This window comes from Pongo abelii, chromosome 1 (genome assembly GCF_028885655.2).
Source record: "Pongo abelii isolate AG06213 chromosome 1, NHGRI_mPonAbe1-v2.0_pri, whole genome shotgun sequence".
NCBI lineage: Eukaryota > Metazoa > Chordata > Mammalia > Primates > Hominidae > Pongo > Pongo abelii.
The window spans coordinates 18,564,669-18,581,998 of NC_071985.2; the positions used below are offsets into that span (position 1 = coordinate 18,564,669).

At 46.2% G+C, this 17,330-nt stretch overlaps 1 long non-coding RNA gene across 1 annotated transcript; it reads left to right on the plus strand.

Annotated features, from left to right (window-relative positions):
• Window positions 1-315: 315 nt before the first annotated feature.
• Window positions 316-16,274, plus strand: LOC129061024 (uncharacterized). Its single transcript, XR_008527976.1, has 3 exons — window positions 316-375; window positions 14,845-14,942; window positions 15,882-16,274. It is a non-coding gene; the product is annotated as an uncharacterized LOC129061024 (long non-coding RNA).
• Window positions 16,275-17,330: the final 1,056 nt, after the last annotated feature.

Genomic DNA, 17,330 nt, shown 5'->3' on the forward strand with positions numbered 1-17,330 from the left:
CTCAGTCTGACACAAGTTCTGTCTAGTAGATCCTGCTTATGGTTTTACAGGGGAGGTCTAGACATTAGGATTGGGGATATTTGGGTTTTACTCTGCTATGGCCTGATTGCTTGTATTCCACGCCCCCCACCCGAAATTTGTATGTTGAACCCATACCCTGCAAAGTAATGGTATTAGAAAGTGGGGCCTCTAGGGGGTGATTAGGTCAGAAGGGTGGGGCCCTCATGAATGGGATTGGTGCCATTATGAAAGATTAGGTCACAGAGAGCCCCCTCCTCCCTTCCACCATGTGAGGACACAGGAACCAGAAAGTAGACCCTCACCAGGCATGGAATCTGCCAGCACCTTGATCTTGCACTTCCAGCTTCCAGAACTGTGAGCAACACATTTCTGTTGTTTATAAGCCACCCTGTCTGTGCTGTTTTGTTATAGAAGCCTGAATGAACTAAGACAAGTTCCCAGTTTTGCCTGGGGTGATCTTGGGTGAGTTATCCATGCTGTCTGTCCCTGCTTCCGAGCTGTGAATCAGGACAATCGGTGCTGCCTCCTAGAGGCATGGCGGGTTTGTGGAAACAAAGCCACTTGCAGAGTCTGGCACATGGAGGGGATCAGGAGCTGCTGATTCCTCCCTTTCCCCTATCCTCTCTGCACCCCCCTGCCCCTCCCACAGATGCTGCTGAATTTCATGGTCTCCTTCTGAGCCTGACTTGCCTCAACTTGCAAGGCATCTCTTGTGTCTCTTTGTTTGCACAATGAAGGACTTTGGAACTGGGGTCCTCTGGCTGGGATCAGAGTGCAGTTCTGGCCAATCCAAATGATTCTTGGCTAGAGATGATGGAGCTGCCCAGGAGCGTCCCATTGCCCACTGCCCTGGCAGATGGCTCTGTTTCGAAGTGATTAAGGAGGGCAACCTAGGGAGACAGGTGAGGCAATGTGAGGGCCATCCATTTCTGGTGACACCTCGGCAGGGAAATGATTACCAGCCCAGATCTCTGGGAACATCCCCTTCAAATGCCCCAGCAACTGAGAAAGGACCTTGAAGTAAATTTCAGCACTGACCAGAGTCGTAAAGGGTTTGCTCAGCACCAGACCCACTCCCAGCTTCAGGGATTTACGTTCTCATTCTCCTCCCAGTACAAACACCTCTCCAGGCTGGGGTCTTGTCCTTCCACCTGGGACTTATCTATGTATTGGAAGAACCTGCCTTTTTCTTTAGAGCCTTAGTACAGTTGCTAGGTAATCGGAGAATTGCATCACCATTGTGAGTAAAGCAAACATGCCTCAGAGTAGGAAACACATCAAAAAGGTTTAACAATCCTCCAGAACCACAGCTGGAATTCCTCCTGCCCCCTAACACTCTGGGACTCTGAGAATGTCTGCGGGAGGGAGTGCCTTCTCAGGATTTACAGCCTCATCATTCTTCTTGCCCAAAGTATGCCCACAATGCCCTGGGTCCATCTTTCCTGCAGAGCTCATGGCACTGAACTTCTCCATGACTTTGTCTTAGCGTCTAATCCTGCTCCCAGCTCAGCCCAGTGCAGGGCAGGAGCACGATGCACATTTGCTGAGTAAACGTTGAACCAATGCCTCAAGAAAGCAGATGGCATTCTTGGGCCTCTTCATTTAGTTTTCCAAACCTTCACTTCTCAGGATGAACAATAGTTACAGAAACTGCAGCCATGCAGTCTAAGGTCTACCAGGCCTTGCACACTTCCTCACCCACACTGGGAAATGCTCTGAGTGGCTCAGAGGGAAAGGGCTCTGAGCTTGGGCAGAGAACCATGTGCACTGTTTTTAATAAGCTCTGCCCGCTTGTGGCTAGCCTAGAGACGCAATCAGCTTTGAGCCAAGCGGGGGCCATGCATCATGTTAAGTGTATTTTCCTCTCTTTAGCGGAGCAATCTGCTGAAGTGATTTCTACATGAAGTGAACCTGACCTGGCATCTGGGGCCTTCCTGGCCTTTCTTTTCTGTGCTGTTCTTTCTCTGTCTCCTCCACACTCAGGCCTGTGGCGAACTCCCTTTATTTTTCTTCTTCTTGTTCATCTTGAAGGGCAGCAGGTGGTGAACATAGTGCCTGGGTGGCTCTGGGATGCCATGGGGCAAAACCCCAAGGACAAATGCTCGGAAGCTTCACATGGGTGCAGGGAGACAACCCCTAGGACCCCATCTGGTCCAGGCCTTAACAGCAGGGCCTGGGTTTTGAGGGATATGCCAGACAGCCTGGATCCTGCAGAGAGGAGTGTCCTGTTTTCCACCCCTATGATGGGCTGAGAGTGAGCCCACCCAGCTGCGACATTTGTAGCCCCTTGGCTTGCAGTGTAGAGCATGGGGTGGGCTGGTGAGGAGGGTGGAGAGTGGAGAGGCAGGGGACCTGCACAGGTGTCCAGGTGAGAGGGGCTGAGGCTAACTCCAGATGTAACCGGAGTGAAGGCGGGAAGGGGCAGATTCTTCTAGGAGAAGTATTGTCAGGGCGTTCTGCTGGGGCGCAAGGATGGAGGTGTGAGGGTGGCGTCCTGCCTTCAGACTTGAGCAAATGGGTGATGGTGGTGACAGAAGGAGGAGAGGCAGACTTGGAAGAAAAGTTGAACACTTTGGGTATGTTAAGAGTAAGATGGCTGTGTGCAGTGGCTCACACTTGTAATCCCAGCACTTTGGGAGGACCATTTGCTGAGACAGATGGGTCACCTGAGGTCAGGAGTTCAAGACCAGCCTGGCCAACACGGTAAAACCTTGACTCTACTAAAAATACAAAAAATGAGTCAAGCGTGGTGGGGGTGCCTGTAATCCCAGCTACTTGGGAGGCTGAGGCAGGAGAATCGCTTGAACCTGGGAGGCAGAGGCTGCAGTGAGCCGCGATCGAGCCACGGCACTCCAGCCTGGGCGAGGAGCGAGACTCCATCTCAAAAAGAAAAAGTAAAACACCCCCCTACTTGCTGAAGGGAGTGTAAATTGGTGTCTCCTTTTTGGAGAACTATTTATGAATACCTCTCAGAGCTACCAATGCACCCACTCTGATCCAGCTGTTTCCCTTCTAGAAATTTATCTTTATCCTGATGATAGAGCCGCACCCTGAAAAGTGAAAGGTATACCAGGTTGTTCATTTCATGGTAACATTGTCTACGTTAAAAAAAGTTGGAAAGCACTTAGTGCCCTCTATTGGGGGAATGGTAAAGAAAATTGTGGTCCAGCTAATCATGAAGTGGAACAGTATACAGCCATAAAACGGAACAAGGAAACTCTGCATACTCTGATGTGGGAAGGTCCCTGGGATACAGTGTTCAATTGAAAAGTCAAAGTGGCCGGGTGCAGTGGCTCACACCTGAAATCCCAGCACTTTGGGAGGCTAAGGCAGGCAGATCACGAGGTCAGGAGTTCGAGACCAGCCTTGCCAGCATAGTGAAACCCTGTCTCTACTAAAAATACAAAAAATTAGCCAGGCGTGGTGGCGGGCACCTGTAATCCCAGCTACTTGGGAGGCAGAGGTAGGAGAATTGCTTGAACCGGGGAGGTGGAGGTTGCAGTGAGCCGAGATGGCGCCACTGCACTCCAGCCTGGGCGACAGTGCAAGACTCTGTCTCAAAAAAAAAAAAAAAAAAGAAAAAAGAAAATTCAAAGTGCAGAATGGCATGTAGAGTATGCCAGCATTTGTGGAGAAAGAAGGCAAAAAATATTTATTTATATCTGCAGAAAAATCTCTCGGAAACTACACAAAGATCTACTCATAATAGTGGTTCTGTTTTCTGGAGGTAGGTGGAGTAGATGGGGGTAGAGGAATGTGGGGAGACTTTTCTATATGACTTTTATACTTTTTTAGCTTTAACCCTATAGATTTACCTGGTTGAATTTTTTAAAATTTTATTTTAGACTCGGAGTCTTGCTCTGTCACTCAGGCTGGAGTGCAGTGACATGATCATAGCTCACTGAAGTCTTGAACTCCTGGGCTCAAGAGATCCCCCTACCTCAGCCTCCCCAGTGGCTGGGACTACAGGTGTGCACCACAACTATGCCTAACTGTTGTCGACTTTTAAAAGCCTAGTTTGAAACTTAAAGCCCACAATGATGTTTTGGCCTAGGTGGGCTCTGCCTTCCCTCCCCCGTGTATCTCTCCTCACAAGATGGCTGTGTGTTTGCAAAGGAGCTTCCCTGTCCTGAGGGCCACCACCATTTCCTAGAAGATGAGAACTAGATCTTCACCCAGACCTTGCTTCCCTATCCATCCCATCCCAAGGTCATTGGTAAGCCTGATACCAGGCAAGGGTCTCACTTTCTTCATCTGGGGACTTGTCCATCCCAGGAACACTCCTCGTTTCACCCCTGTCCTAGCGAGCACTCATTCATGAACCACAACAAAGCTTTCTTCAGTGGGAATGAGCCGTGCTTAGGCATCACACCATAGGGTGACAGCCATCTCCTGAAAGGCAACAGAGCACCCAGCCCAAATCTCCCCCACACCTGCTGCTCCACAAGGTGATGCCCAGTCTTTGGCCTCAGCTGTCTGACTCAAGAGATCCCAGCTTGGAGGCGCATAGGCTGGTGGACGACCTGGTGGTTCCCCTGGTTTCCAGGGCTGCACAAGCTGCCTGTAGCTTCTCTCAGCTCTGGCCTTGCTTTCTGGCTTGATTGTGGAATATATTCTCCTCCAAGGCCTAATCTCCCTAAATAAGCTCTAGATCACTGCCCCTATGGCCTAAGGTGACACCGTTGAAATTGTACTTCCATCCCTGAGAAGTAGTTTCACTCCTTAAACATTCAGTGTTGAAGAATGATAAATATCCCTGTCTGCCTTCTGCTAACTCTCTGGGATTTCTTTCCCTGGAGTTTGATCTCAGCCCAAGATGATTTCCTTTCTCCTTCTCATCTAGGAGCTGGAGGTTGATGCTATGCACAGATCTTAGGATGACTTGAACCACAGGGGCAGCAGGATAGGAATTTACTCTCTGCAGTTTAGGGCACAAAAAAATCCTAATTTTTTGAGATAGAGTCTCCTCTGTTGCCAGGCTAGAGTGCAGTGGCACAATCTTGGCTCACCGTAACCCACCTCCCGGGTTCAAGCGATTCTCCTGCCTCAGCCTCACGAGTAGCTGGGATTACAGGCGCATGCCACCACACCCAGCTAATTTTTGTATTTTTAGTAGAGATGGGGTTTCACCATGTTGGCCAGGATGGTCTTGATCTCTTGACCTCATGATCCACCCGCCTCAGCCTCCCAAAGTGCTGGGACTACAGGCATGAGCCACCGCATCCGGCCAAAAATCCTAATTAAAAAAAAAATTATATCTTCTTGCCCTCTGGAGTCCCCAGTTACCACCTCGCACCAAAACGTGTATTTAGATTTTGTTGTGTGACACTCTTATTCATTTTAAAATGGTCTCTCTTACTCTGTCTCTCTTCTTCTGTCTCTGTAAACTAGTAGTTACTTCAAAGTTCAAATATCCTGTAAGGTTTGTCAGAAGTGTTTGAGCCAGAATGACTCCAACTTGAATAGGGGTTGGGTAAAATAAGGCTGAGACCTCCTGGCTGCATTCCCAGGAGGTTAGGCGTTCCTAGTCACAGGATGACATAGGAGGTCGGCAGGTCACAAAGATACAGGTCACAAAGAACCCGCTGATAAATAAAACAAGATGCAGTAAAGAAGCTGCCAAAACCCACCAAAACCAAGATGGTGAGGAAAGTGACCTCTGTTCATCCTCACTGCTCATTATACACTAATTATAATGCATTAGCATACTAAAAGACACTCCCACCTGCATCATGACAGTTTACAAATGCCATGGCAATGTCAGGAAGTCATCCTCTATAGTCTAAAAGGGAGAGGAAGCCTTGTTTCAGGGAAGTCTCTGTCCCTTTCCTGGTAAACTCATGAATAATCCACCCTTTGTTTAGCATATGACCAAGAAATAACCCTAAGTATACTCAGTTGAGCAGCCCATACTGCTGCTCTACCTATGGAGTGGCCATTCTTCTTTACATCTTTAATAAACTTGCTTTCGATCTATAGACTCGTCGTGAATTCTTTCTTGTGCAAGGTCCAAGAACTCTCTCCTGGGGTCTGGATCAGGACCCCTTTCCAGTAACAGGTCCCCTTTTCCCCAAATAAGTGATCTTCCTCCTGCTTCCTCCTTCTGATAGTGGCATCTAGGTCAGGGTGAATCTTACCAAACCTGCCACTGGAGCAGGGACCTCTGGCTCTCTGGAATCTCTTGGTTGAGGTGTCTCTGGGAACCGCCTTCTTTCCTTACGGTATTTGCTGTGGAGGGGTCACAGCTAGCATAACTTGTGTTTCATTTTCCTATCAGAAATTCATTTCCTATCAAATGCACTGTAATTACCCTGGAAGCTCAGTCTGGCTTCAACATTTCCCGTTAATGATGAGCCCTCCACCTGGTTTCTCTGTGCTTGCCGAACCTCAGAAACTCAGTTGCTCTTCTCAGTGGTCCCCAGCTTTGGGCTCTCAGCTCTGCAGAATCTGCCACACCATCTCCTGCCCTGCCCAGAGCAACACCCTGGTGGACAAGGTGACTCTTAATTCTCAGCCACCCCCCACCCCATAGTGGAAATTGTGATTGGACATTTATTATTATTATTTTATTTTAGAGACACTGCTGGAGTGCAGTGGCACGATCATAGCTCACTGTGGCTTCCAACTCCTGGGCTCAAGCCATCCTCCTGCCTCAGCCTCCTGAGTAGCTGGGACTACAGTCATACCCAGCTAATTAAAAAAATATATATATATTTTGTAGAGGAGGGAGTCTCAGTATGTTGCCCACACTGGTCTTGAACTCCTAGCTTCAAATGATTCTCCTGCTTTGGCCTCCCAAAGTGCTGGGGTTACAGATGGGAGCCACTGCACCTGGCCTTATTATGTTTAATTGGAGGGAACATTGATAAAGTCTGTTACATAGTAGCAAGAGTATCCCTAACGTGCCTTACCACTGAGAAATAAGATTCTTTGCTGCTGGAGGTGCGTGAAGTTTTTCTATAGCAGAAGGAGATGTAATTTTTTTAAAAGTCCTTTGACTACAGAGATTTTTATATTGTCTGTGTACAATATTACTGGGTTTATTAAAATAACAATTTAAAATATCTCATTTGATTTATCTCCTACATCTACAGTTGTGTATTTAGTTATGGGACATACATCTAATTGAATTTCCATCTTTTTGTGGTAAAGGTTTATTTTCAGCATCTCTTTATGCATCTCATCCTTTCCCACTCTCCATTTTCTCTTTTTAATGCACCATTTTCTGATTCTTATAAATGACGTATCCTCCCCCTTTGGCAAGGCAGCATTAGCCAGCAAGCATACCTAATATTTGTGTGGGTGGAAGGCTCAGGAAGAGAACTATTTGTCTCTTTCGAGCTTATGGCTTTCACAAAGTGTCATAGCAATTTTTATGATTCAACTTTCTTTTTTTCAATTATTATTATACTTTAAGTTTTAGGGTACATGTGCACAATGTGCAGGTTAGTTACATATGTATACATGTGCCATGCTGGTGTGCTGCACCCATTAACTCGTCATTTAGCATTAGGTATATCTCCTAAAGCTATCCCTCCCCCCTCCCCCCACCCCGCAACAGTCCCCAGAGTGTGATGTTCCCCTTCTTGTGTCCATGTGTTCTCATTGTTCAATTCCCACCTATGAGTGAGAATATGCGGTGTTTGGTTTTTTGTTCTTGCCATAGTTTACTGAGAATGATGATTTCCAATTTCATCCATGTCCCTACAAAGGACATGAACTCATCATTTTTTATGGCTGCATAGTATTCCATGGTGTATATGTGCCACATTTTCTTAACCCAGTCTATCATTGTTGGACATTTGGGTTGGTTCCAAGTCTTTGCTATTGTGAATAGTGCCGCAATAAACATATGTGTGCTTGTGTCTTTATAGCAGCATGATTTATAGTCCTTTGGGTATATACCCAGTAATGGGATAGCTGGATCAAATGGTATTTCTAGTTCTAGATCCCTGAGGAATTGCCACACAACTTTCAAAAGAGATTTATTAGCTTGAGTCTCTAGGAAAAAATAGCTTATAAGGCCACTGACAATCATAGCTGTGAAGACATAAAGTAACATGGTAAGCACTTATTTTTTACAGCACTTTTTACACATGAGACTACCATGGTATGAAGTTCAATTATGATGACTGATTTATAAACATCATTTCTTGTTTAACGTGGGTAATTTTTAAAAGTATGAACTGGTGAGAATGTCAAATGGTGCAGCCAATTTGGAAAAGTCTGACAGGTCCTCAAACAACTAGACATAGAGTTACCGTAGGAGCCAGCAGTTTCACTCCCGGGTATCTGTCAAGAGAACTAAAAACAGATGTCCACACAAAACTTATTCATGAATGCTTACAACAGCATTATTCATAACAGCCAGAAGGTGCAAGCAACTAATTGTCCATCAGCTGATGAATGGATAAATAATGTGTGATATATCCACATAGTGGAACATTATTCAGCCATAAAAAGGAATGAAGTACTAATGCTACACCTTGGATGAACCTTGAAAACATTATGCTAACTGAAAGAAGCAAGTCACAAAGGACAACAGACTATGTGACTCCATTCATAGAAAGTCCAGAACAAGGAAATCTATGGAGACAGGAAGTAGATTAGTGGTTGCTTAGAGCTGGGGGTGGGGTGAAGTGGGAGGGGTGGGGGTGATGGCTAAAGGCTTTCTTTTTGAGTTGATGAAATCTTCTAAAATTGACTGTGGTGGTGGTTGCACAACTCTAAATATGCTAAAAATCATTGAATTGTACACTTTAAATAGGTGAATTGTATGTACAGTATATGAATTACATCTCAAAGCTATCTTAAAAAAATAAATAAGCTCTGTACCTCATTTTGCCTCCTACAGTGTTTCGTAAAGTTGTAGTACTAAAAGGGAGATTTAATAGCAATAATGATAATAATAATAAACAGGCTGGGTGCGGTGGCTCAGGCCTGTAATCTCAGCACTTTGGGAGGCCAAGGCAGGTGGATCACCTCAGGTCAGGAGTTCAAGACCAGCCCGGCCAACATGGTAAAACCCCGTCTGTACTAAAAATACAAAAATTAGCCAGGCGTGGTGGTGGGCGCCTGTATTCTCAGCTACTCAGGAAGCTGGGGCAGGGGAATCTCTTGAACCTGGGAGGCAGAGGTTGCAGTGAGCCGAGATCACATCATGGCACTCCAGCCTTGGTGACAAAAGTGAAACTCCATCTCAAAATAATAATAATAATAAACAGTTTCTAAGTATTATTCTTAGCAGTCACCTACTCATGGCACTTTGTGCAGATGACTCCTGCATGTGTCAGGGTTTTTCTTGCGGGCAATACAGTCTGATCAGTATAAATTAGGCAGAAAAGTATTTGATGAAGGGTTTGGGGAGCTCAGAAAATGGACTGGGAAGCTAAGAACCAGGCATGGAAATGAGCAAGAACTAGGGGAGATAGGGGAGCAGGAGCAGAAATGGTCTTGCACCAGGGTCAGAAATGCCTGTGGTTGAAAGTCAGCTGTCTTCAGCATTTGAACCTCTGTGCTCCAGATTCCAGCTCCAGGGTGGTTGGCTTAGCAGGTACCTGCCTCTCAGCCCAAGGAGAACAGAGCTTTTGATTCACAGAGCTTCCGATTCACAGAGCTTCCGATTCACAGAACTTCCAGCCTCCACTCAAGAACAACAGGGATCCAGGTGCTGAAAAAGGATAGATGCCTCCCACAGACTCCAGGGAAGCAGTCAGTTGTGACCACCTCTACCTTTTAAGGGATTGAAGCCCAGCCTAGCAGGAAACTGAGCTTCGGGGCTTTGAAATTTTGCCCCAAAGTGCTGCTAGAAGAGTTGGATTAGATAGGATACCACCATGTCACTGACTACTTAGGGGGAAAAGAAAGCTGAGGTAGTGAAAACATTTAATGAAATCCTGAACACCCAGAGTAACCTATTTCTTCCTTGCTCAGTTCCCATTTATATCTGAGAACTGTGTTCATGCCCCAGATGTTGCAAGAATACTGTGGAAACAAAAGTGTTCGAAATAATTTTTTTTTTTTTTTTGAGACGGAGTCTTGCTCTGTCGCCCAGGCTGGAGTGCAGTGGTGCAATCTCAACTCACTGTAAGCTCTGCCTCCTAGGTTCATGCCATTCTCCTGCCTCAGCCTCCTGAGTAGGTGGGACTACAGGCGCCCGCCACCACGCCCGGCTAATTTTTTGTATTTTTGGTAGAGATGGGGTTTCACCATGTTAGCCAGGATGGTCTCAATCTCCTGACCTCATGATCTGCCCTCCTCAGCCTCCCAAAGTGCTGGGATTACAGGTGTGAGCCACCGTGCTCGGCCGAAATAATTCTTATGATCAGGATCAAAATGATAAGGGGTCAATTGTGTTAAAACACACACACACACACACACACACAAACTTTTGCCTTAAACATAAATGTGTTTCACAAGCTTGGAAGCAGAAAACAATTTTAGGAGCTGAGTATTATTGATCAGTCTATGTGTTTTCAACTGCATCAAGAAATATAGCAAAGATATGCAAACTCTTTGGATTTAAGACACCACCTTTGTGTTTTGACACTCTTTCCCAAACCCTGCCTAAATGACGGGTGGGACTGTTTTCTTTTAAACAGCAAAGTCAGGGTCCTGAGAAGACCCTTGACTTGAATGGGGCAATTGGAGGAGTGTTTAATCGATGAACTATTTACAAAGATGTGGGCACGAAGACCATGATAGACTGAGCAGTTGGGGGGCTGGACGCAGCAGGGCACCCCTAGAATCTACAGCTCTGAGGGAGTGAAGAAGAAGCAGTTTCAGGAAGGAGGGTGGGATGGGAGCTGATGGGGGAGGATGCAGTCACCTGAGGCCATCCTAAGGGGAAGGAGAAGCTGTGGAGTGGAAGCCAGGGAAGAAGGGGGCCCCGTGACACCATCCGTGTAATCAGCCTCCCAGGAGGTGGAGCAGGGTGACAAGTGCACTCCGAGGGAGGGGCCACCAGGTGAGTCAGCCCAGGGCCCAGCTGCTAAGACCAGGGGCAGGCCTCCTCCAAGTGGGGTTGGGCAGGGGGCAGAGGAGAACAAAAAAGCCACTTTACATACTTCTGTATCGAGTTTTAAAAAAAGACTGTATTAATTTACATTGTAATTTTAAAATAAAAACGTAAAAATATTAAACATGACTCGGAAATCATTGAGTTTGAGGATGTCATGAGAAGTCGATGACCATTCTTGAGGTAACTAATGACACTTTGGAAGGTGAAACCAGGTTGCTCGCCCACTCTAAGAAGGAGTGAGGAGGAGAAGGAAGGAGAAACAGCACTGTGTCCCCTTCTCCCCCTGCAGTCGGGGCGAGATTTCCATGCTCTGGGAGGTGGTGGAAGGAAGAGTTCAGTGAGGCCCTTAAGGACAATGGCCCTGCCAGCCAGTTGTGATGTTGACAATGTTCTCCCGCAGGAGGGCGGGAGGCCTATAAAGTACCAAGTGCAGTCCTCTATGAGCAATGGGGAGGCGATGAGCGACCCTCTCCTCCAGGGATAGACACAGACCCTCTCCTCCCTCCAGGGATAGACACAGACCCTCTCCTCCAGGGATAGACACAGACCCTCTCCTCCCTCCAGGGATAGACACAGACCCTCTCCTCCAGGGATAGACACAGACCCTCTCCTCCAGGGATAAACACAGCCAGTTATGGCTGGGCGCGATGGCTCACACCTGTAATCCCAGCACTTAGGGAGGCCGAGGTGGGCAGATCACGAGGTCAGGAGATCAAGACCATCCTGGCCGACATGGTGAAACCTCGTCTCTACTAAACATACAAAAAAAAAAAAATTAGCCAGGCGTGGTGGCAGGCGTCTGTAGTCCCAGCTACTCGGGAGGCTGAGGCAGGAGAGTGGCGCAAACTCAGGAGGTGGAGCTTGCAGTGAGCTGAGATTGTGCCACTGCACTCCAGCCTGGGCGACAGAGCGAGACTCCATCTCAAAAAAAAGAAAAACAAAAAAAAAACAGCCAGTTATATTTACCAGCTATGAATTAAATTTTTCACTGGAAGCAGTCTTGCCTTGTACATAGGGATGAAACACACACACACATACACACATACACACACCATATATATATTTATAAATGCGTATATAAAAATTATGGTAAAATACATGTAACATAAAATTTACAAACTTAACCATTTCTAAGTGCTCAGTTCATTGGCATCAAGTATATTTGCATTGTTGTGGACTCATCACACCATCCATCTCCACAATTCTTTTCATCTTCCCCAACTGAAATTCTGTGCCTATTAAGCAAAATCTCCCCATTCTCCCCTCCCCCAGCCCCTGGAAACCACCATTCTATTTTCCATCTCTATGAATCTGACTATTCTAAGAACCTTGTAAAAGTGGAATCATATAGCATTTGTGTTGTTGTGACTGGTTTATCTTACTTAGCATAATGTCTTCAAGGTCCATCCATGATGTAGCATATGTCAGAATGTGCTTTCTATTTTGCCTGAATAATATTCTATCGTATGGATATGTCATATTTTGTCTTTCTATTTATCTGTTGGTGGACACTTGCGTTGCATTCAGCTTTTGCAAATATAACACATACACAATGACACACAAACTCCAGTATGTGCCAGGGACTCCCACTTGTTAAAGGGTCATCTATAAAAGAGAAAGAGAAAATACATGTGCCAACCTAAGAGAGCAGATAAGAAGCTTCAAGAAGCTTGAGTTGGGCTTCTGTGCATCACAAAGGTGGAGCCTGGACTGTTGTCTGGGCCTGGCCTCTTGGGTAGTGGTGTCCCTGAATGACTGGCAGAACAAGTACCTGAAATCGTCTCCATGCAGAAGACAGACACGTGGAAGTGGTTAACTGGTAGACCAGCCGAGATGAAGACTACTCCAGTCCTCACAGCGGTGCTCAAATGGCCCCATCAAATCAAATGTAATGACCAGGCAGAGATTAGGGTGAAAACAGTTTTGGAAATCCATTTGTATGTCTCCTGTAATATATGATTGGATCAGCTCATCCCAACTCAATGAACTTCATTGCCAAGTTCTCCAGAGGAAAAGTCTGTCCTAGTGCCTTCTGTTTTCACACAATAAGCAAGGATGACATTCTGGCGTGACTTGTTAAATTGTAGCAAATGAGACAACTGTCAGGGTGTAGACAAAGGCAAACAAATCACTTAGTGATTTGTCGAGTGAAAATTGACCTCAAGCAAAGGCGCTCACTGGAGTCTCCTTGTGGCATTTCTCATGGGCACTTGCTTTCATAAGCTTCGCCCGTTGATGTTATTTTGCTAGGAGAATGTGGAAAAGTGTATTTGGAAACACTGAGTTTCAGAGCTGATAGTAATACTGTATCATTTCAATCAGAAAGGAGTTTTGCAAAAAGGAACTGACTTTTTTGTTCGTTTGTTTTTGAGATGGAGTTTAGATCTTGTTGCCCGGGCTGGAGTGCAATGGTGCAATCTCGGCTCACTGCAACCTCTGCCTCCCAGGTTTAAGTGATTCTCCTGCCTCAGCCTCCTGAGTAGCTGGGATTACAGGCATGCGCCACCACGCCCGGCTGATTTTTTGTATCTTTAGTAGAGACGAGGTTTCTCCATGTTGGTTGGGCTGATCTTGAACGCCCAACCTCAGATGATCCACCCGCCTTGGCCTCCCAAAGTGCTGGGATTACAGGTGTGAGCCACTGAGACCGGCAGGGACTGACTTTTAACAGATCAGTTATTTAAGCTTGTCCTCTGTGCCTGGGATGGTTTTAGGTACCTGTCTGCATTCACTGTGTTAATACAGTATAGTCCTCAAATACCATTGGCCCTTGAACAACACAGACCTGAACTATGCGGGTCCACTTCTTGGATTTTCTTCCACCTCTGCCACCCTTGAGACAGCAAGACCAATTCCTCCTCTTCCTCCTAAGCCTACTCAACCTGAAGATGATGAGAATGAAGGCCTTGATGATGATCCACTTCCATTTAATGGACAGTAAATATGTTTTCTCTTTGTTACGATTTTCTTAATAACATTTTATTTTCTCTAGCTTACTTTGTACACAGCATATAATATACACAGTATATAATACCTACGACATAAAAATATGTGTTAATCAACATTACGTTATCGGTAAAGTTTCTGATCAACAGTGGGATATTAGGAGTTGAGTTTGGGGAGAGTCAAAAGTTATTCTTGCATTTTCAACTGCAAAGGAAGTCAGTGCCTCTAACCCCCGTGTTGTTCAAGGATCAACTGTAGTTCACCAAGAAAGCCGGGGTTGATCCCATCCCAGCCCCACCCTGCTCTTGGTGGGCACAGAGAGTTTTGAGACCTACCTCTGGCCAGACACTGTTCTAGGCGTTCTAGGTGTGGAAATGTTGCAATGAACCCTCCAAATGCTCACTGTGGCCGGGTGCGGTGGCTCATGCGTATCATTCCAGCTCTCTGGGAGGCCATGGTGGAATGGTTGCTTGAGGCCCCGAATTTGAGACCAGCCTGAGCAATACAGCAAAACTCTGTCTCTACAAACAAACAATAAAAAATAATGCTAACTGTACATAAACCAGGACATAAGTAATATAATTTCATGGGATGATAGTCACTATAGAGAAGATAGGGGTGGTGCAAGTGGTGCAGTGGAATAAGGTGAGATAGGGTTGGGGGGCAGGGCTCTCCTCTGGGGGTGATCAGACAGGTGAAATTTGAGCTGAGATATGAGTGATGAGGAGCCACTGCACAAAGATGCTGGATAGAGGGAACAGCAAGAGTCGTGCCCTAGGAAGCTTTGAGTTTCTGTGTGGTTTGTTGTTGTTGTTGTCATTATTTTTTTTGAGATGGAGTCTCACTCTGTCACCCAGTTTAGAGTGAAGTGGCATGATCTTGGTTTGCTGCAACCTCCGCCTCCCAGGCTCAAGAGATTCTCCTTCCTCAGCCTCCTGAGTAACTGGGATTACAGGTGTGTGCCACCACGCCCAGCTAATTTTTTGTATTTTTAGTAGTTTCACCATGTTGGCCAGGATGGTCTTGAGCTCCTAACCTCAAGTGATCCACCCACCTTGGCCTCCCAAAGTGTTGGGATTAAAGACGTGAGCCACTGTGTCTGGCCAAGTTTCTCTGTTAATGGACACAGAGGAAGTCAGCACAGCTGGAATGCGGAGGACAAGGAGGTGCATGGTCCAAGGCTGTAGAGAGAAGGGCAGCAGCCAGGTCGCGTAAGTGACTGCACACGGCAAGGATTCAGGAGTTTCCTCTCATTGCAATGGGCAGCCTTGGGGAGTTTTCCTCTGGGAGGAAATCTCATGGATTTATACTGAAGAAATAACTGGCTGTGTGCTGTGTGATAACAGACAGAAAGGGGCTGGAGGGGAAGCAGAGAGTCAGGTTGGGAAGCCTGTGGGACCGCTAGAAGCCACCCCTGTACTAGGTAAACAGTGTGGACCTGAAAGGGAGAGGCTGAAGCACAAAGTGTGATTTGCAAATATTACTCGAGCCAGAATAAAGACAGCTGCCTGGAAGCCTCAGACACAAGTGACCTTGGATATGAACTCCATTTGGCTTTTGTCACAAGGTTTTTAAAGGAACAAAAAGGGAGGAGTCAGGGAGTGGCCTGATACAAAGTTCTGTCAGGAGTTCTCATTGGTTTCCAGAAATAACATTGATTAGTGATTGGCTATACATTGTTAAGCTATAGGGTGTGGGTTACAGTGTCCAGTGAGGCATTATTAGGTTAATTCATAACTACTCTTGGCAATAGCAAGCAGTTTCAGTGGATGAATACGTAGCTCAAAAGGGGCATGTAGGATGCGATTGATGTCTCATTTTAATGCCTATCTGGGCCTAATAATTTGAAAAGGCTCACATTCCTCAGATAAAATTTATTTTCTTTCTTCAACAGCTGTGGGCACTGTTGGAGAAGTATAATGGAAAACAAAATCTCCCAACCCAGAAATCCTCTCTACAAAGGTAGCAAAGAAAGAAAAGACTCTCATTATTGAAAAAAACATTAAACCAGGAAGTGTTACACACCACAAGCAATCTGCTAAGAGACAGCCAAGACAGAAAGGAAGCTCACCTGCTTATGGAACCAAGCAGACACAGCTCGTTCCACACATGTTTTCAAGACGGACAGTAACTCTTACCAACTGAGTCAGCTTTTCCCCTAAAGATGGTATCGTGAAGCCAATACATGAAACCCAAAGTGAGCCTCAAGCAGTGCAGACTTTATTCAATGGCCAAAGAATGGAGAAGCAGGAGCATGGCCGCAAGTCAACTTCTTGTCTAGTGAGAGGTGAGGGGGTTAAAATATAGGGTATCTTGGCTGGGCACCCTGGCTCATGCCTGAAATCCCAGCAGTTTGGGAGGCCGAGGTGGACGGATCACTTGAGATCAGGAGTTTGAGGCTAGCCTGGCCAACACGGCAAAAACCCATCTCTACTAAAACTATAAAAAACAAAACAAACAAACAAAAAATAGCCGGTCATGGTAGCTCACACCTGTAATCCCAGCACTGTGGGAGGCTGAGGCAGGTGGATCACCTGAGGTCAGGAGTTTGAGACCAGCCTGGCCAACAAGATGAAACCCTGTGTCTACTAAAAATACAAAAATTAGCCAGGCGGATCACAAGGTCAGGAGCCTCCTGAGTAGCTGGGACTATAGGCGTGCACCACCCCGCCTGGCTAATTTTTTGTAGTTTCAGTAGAGATGGGTTTTCACCGTGTTAGCCAGGATGGTCTCAATCTCCTGACCTCGTGATCCACCTGCCTCAGCCTCCCAAAGTGCTGGGATTACAGGAGTGAGCCACTGTGCTCATCCTGCCTTCCTGTTTCTTAAAGATAAGATAGAGAAGACAGGTTAGAGAAGAGTAGAAATTCAGCTATGTCATGTAGGCATTGCACTGGGTGACATAAGTGGTAAGAGAACTTGACAACACTACTTGTCACACACAGCTCATTCTAACTTTACCTGGTAACTGAGGTGACCATCTGTATTAGCTAATGGGCTTTATCTAGAGAAAAACAAGCTTCTTACATCTTTGTGACAGGAGGCAGTTTTGCAACGTGGAGGCAGGTGCCCACTGAAGGCAGGCTGTCACCCTCCCACAGACACTGGGAGCTGGGGCCACTGTCTCTCCCTCGATGTTTGCCTTTCGAGGATATGGCTCCCGGGTCCTTGAGAAACACATGCCCGGGTAATCAAGCTGACAAAAGGCCTATGTGATCTTCACAAAAATGTTGTATGCATTTGAAAGAGAGGAGAAAGTGCTTATAATTACAAGTTTTCTAAGGTAAATGCTCTGAGAATAAGGAAGGAAGGGAAATCTCTTTCCCCATTTTCAACCGGGAGA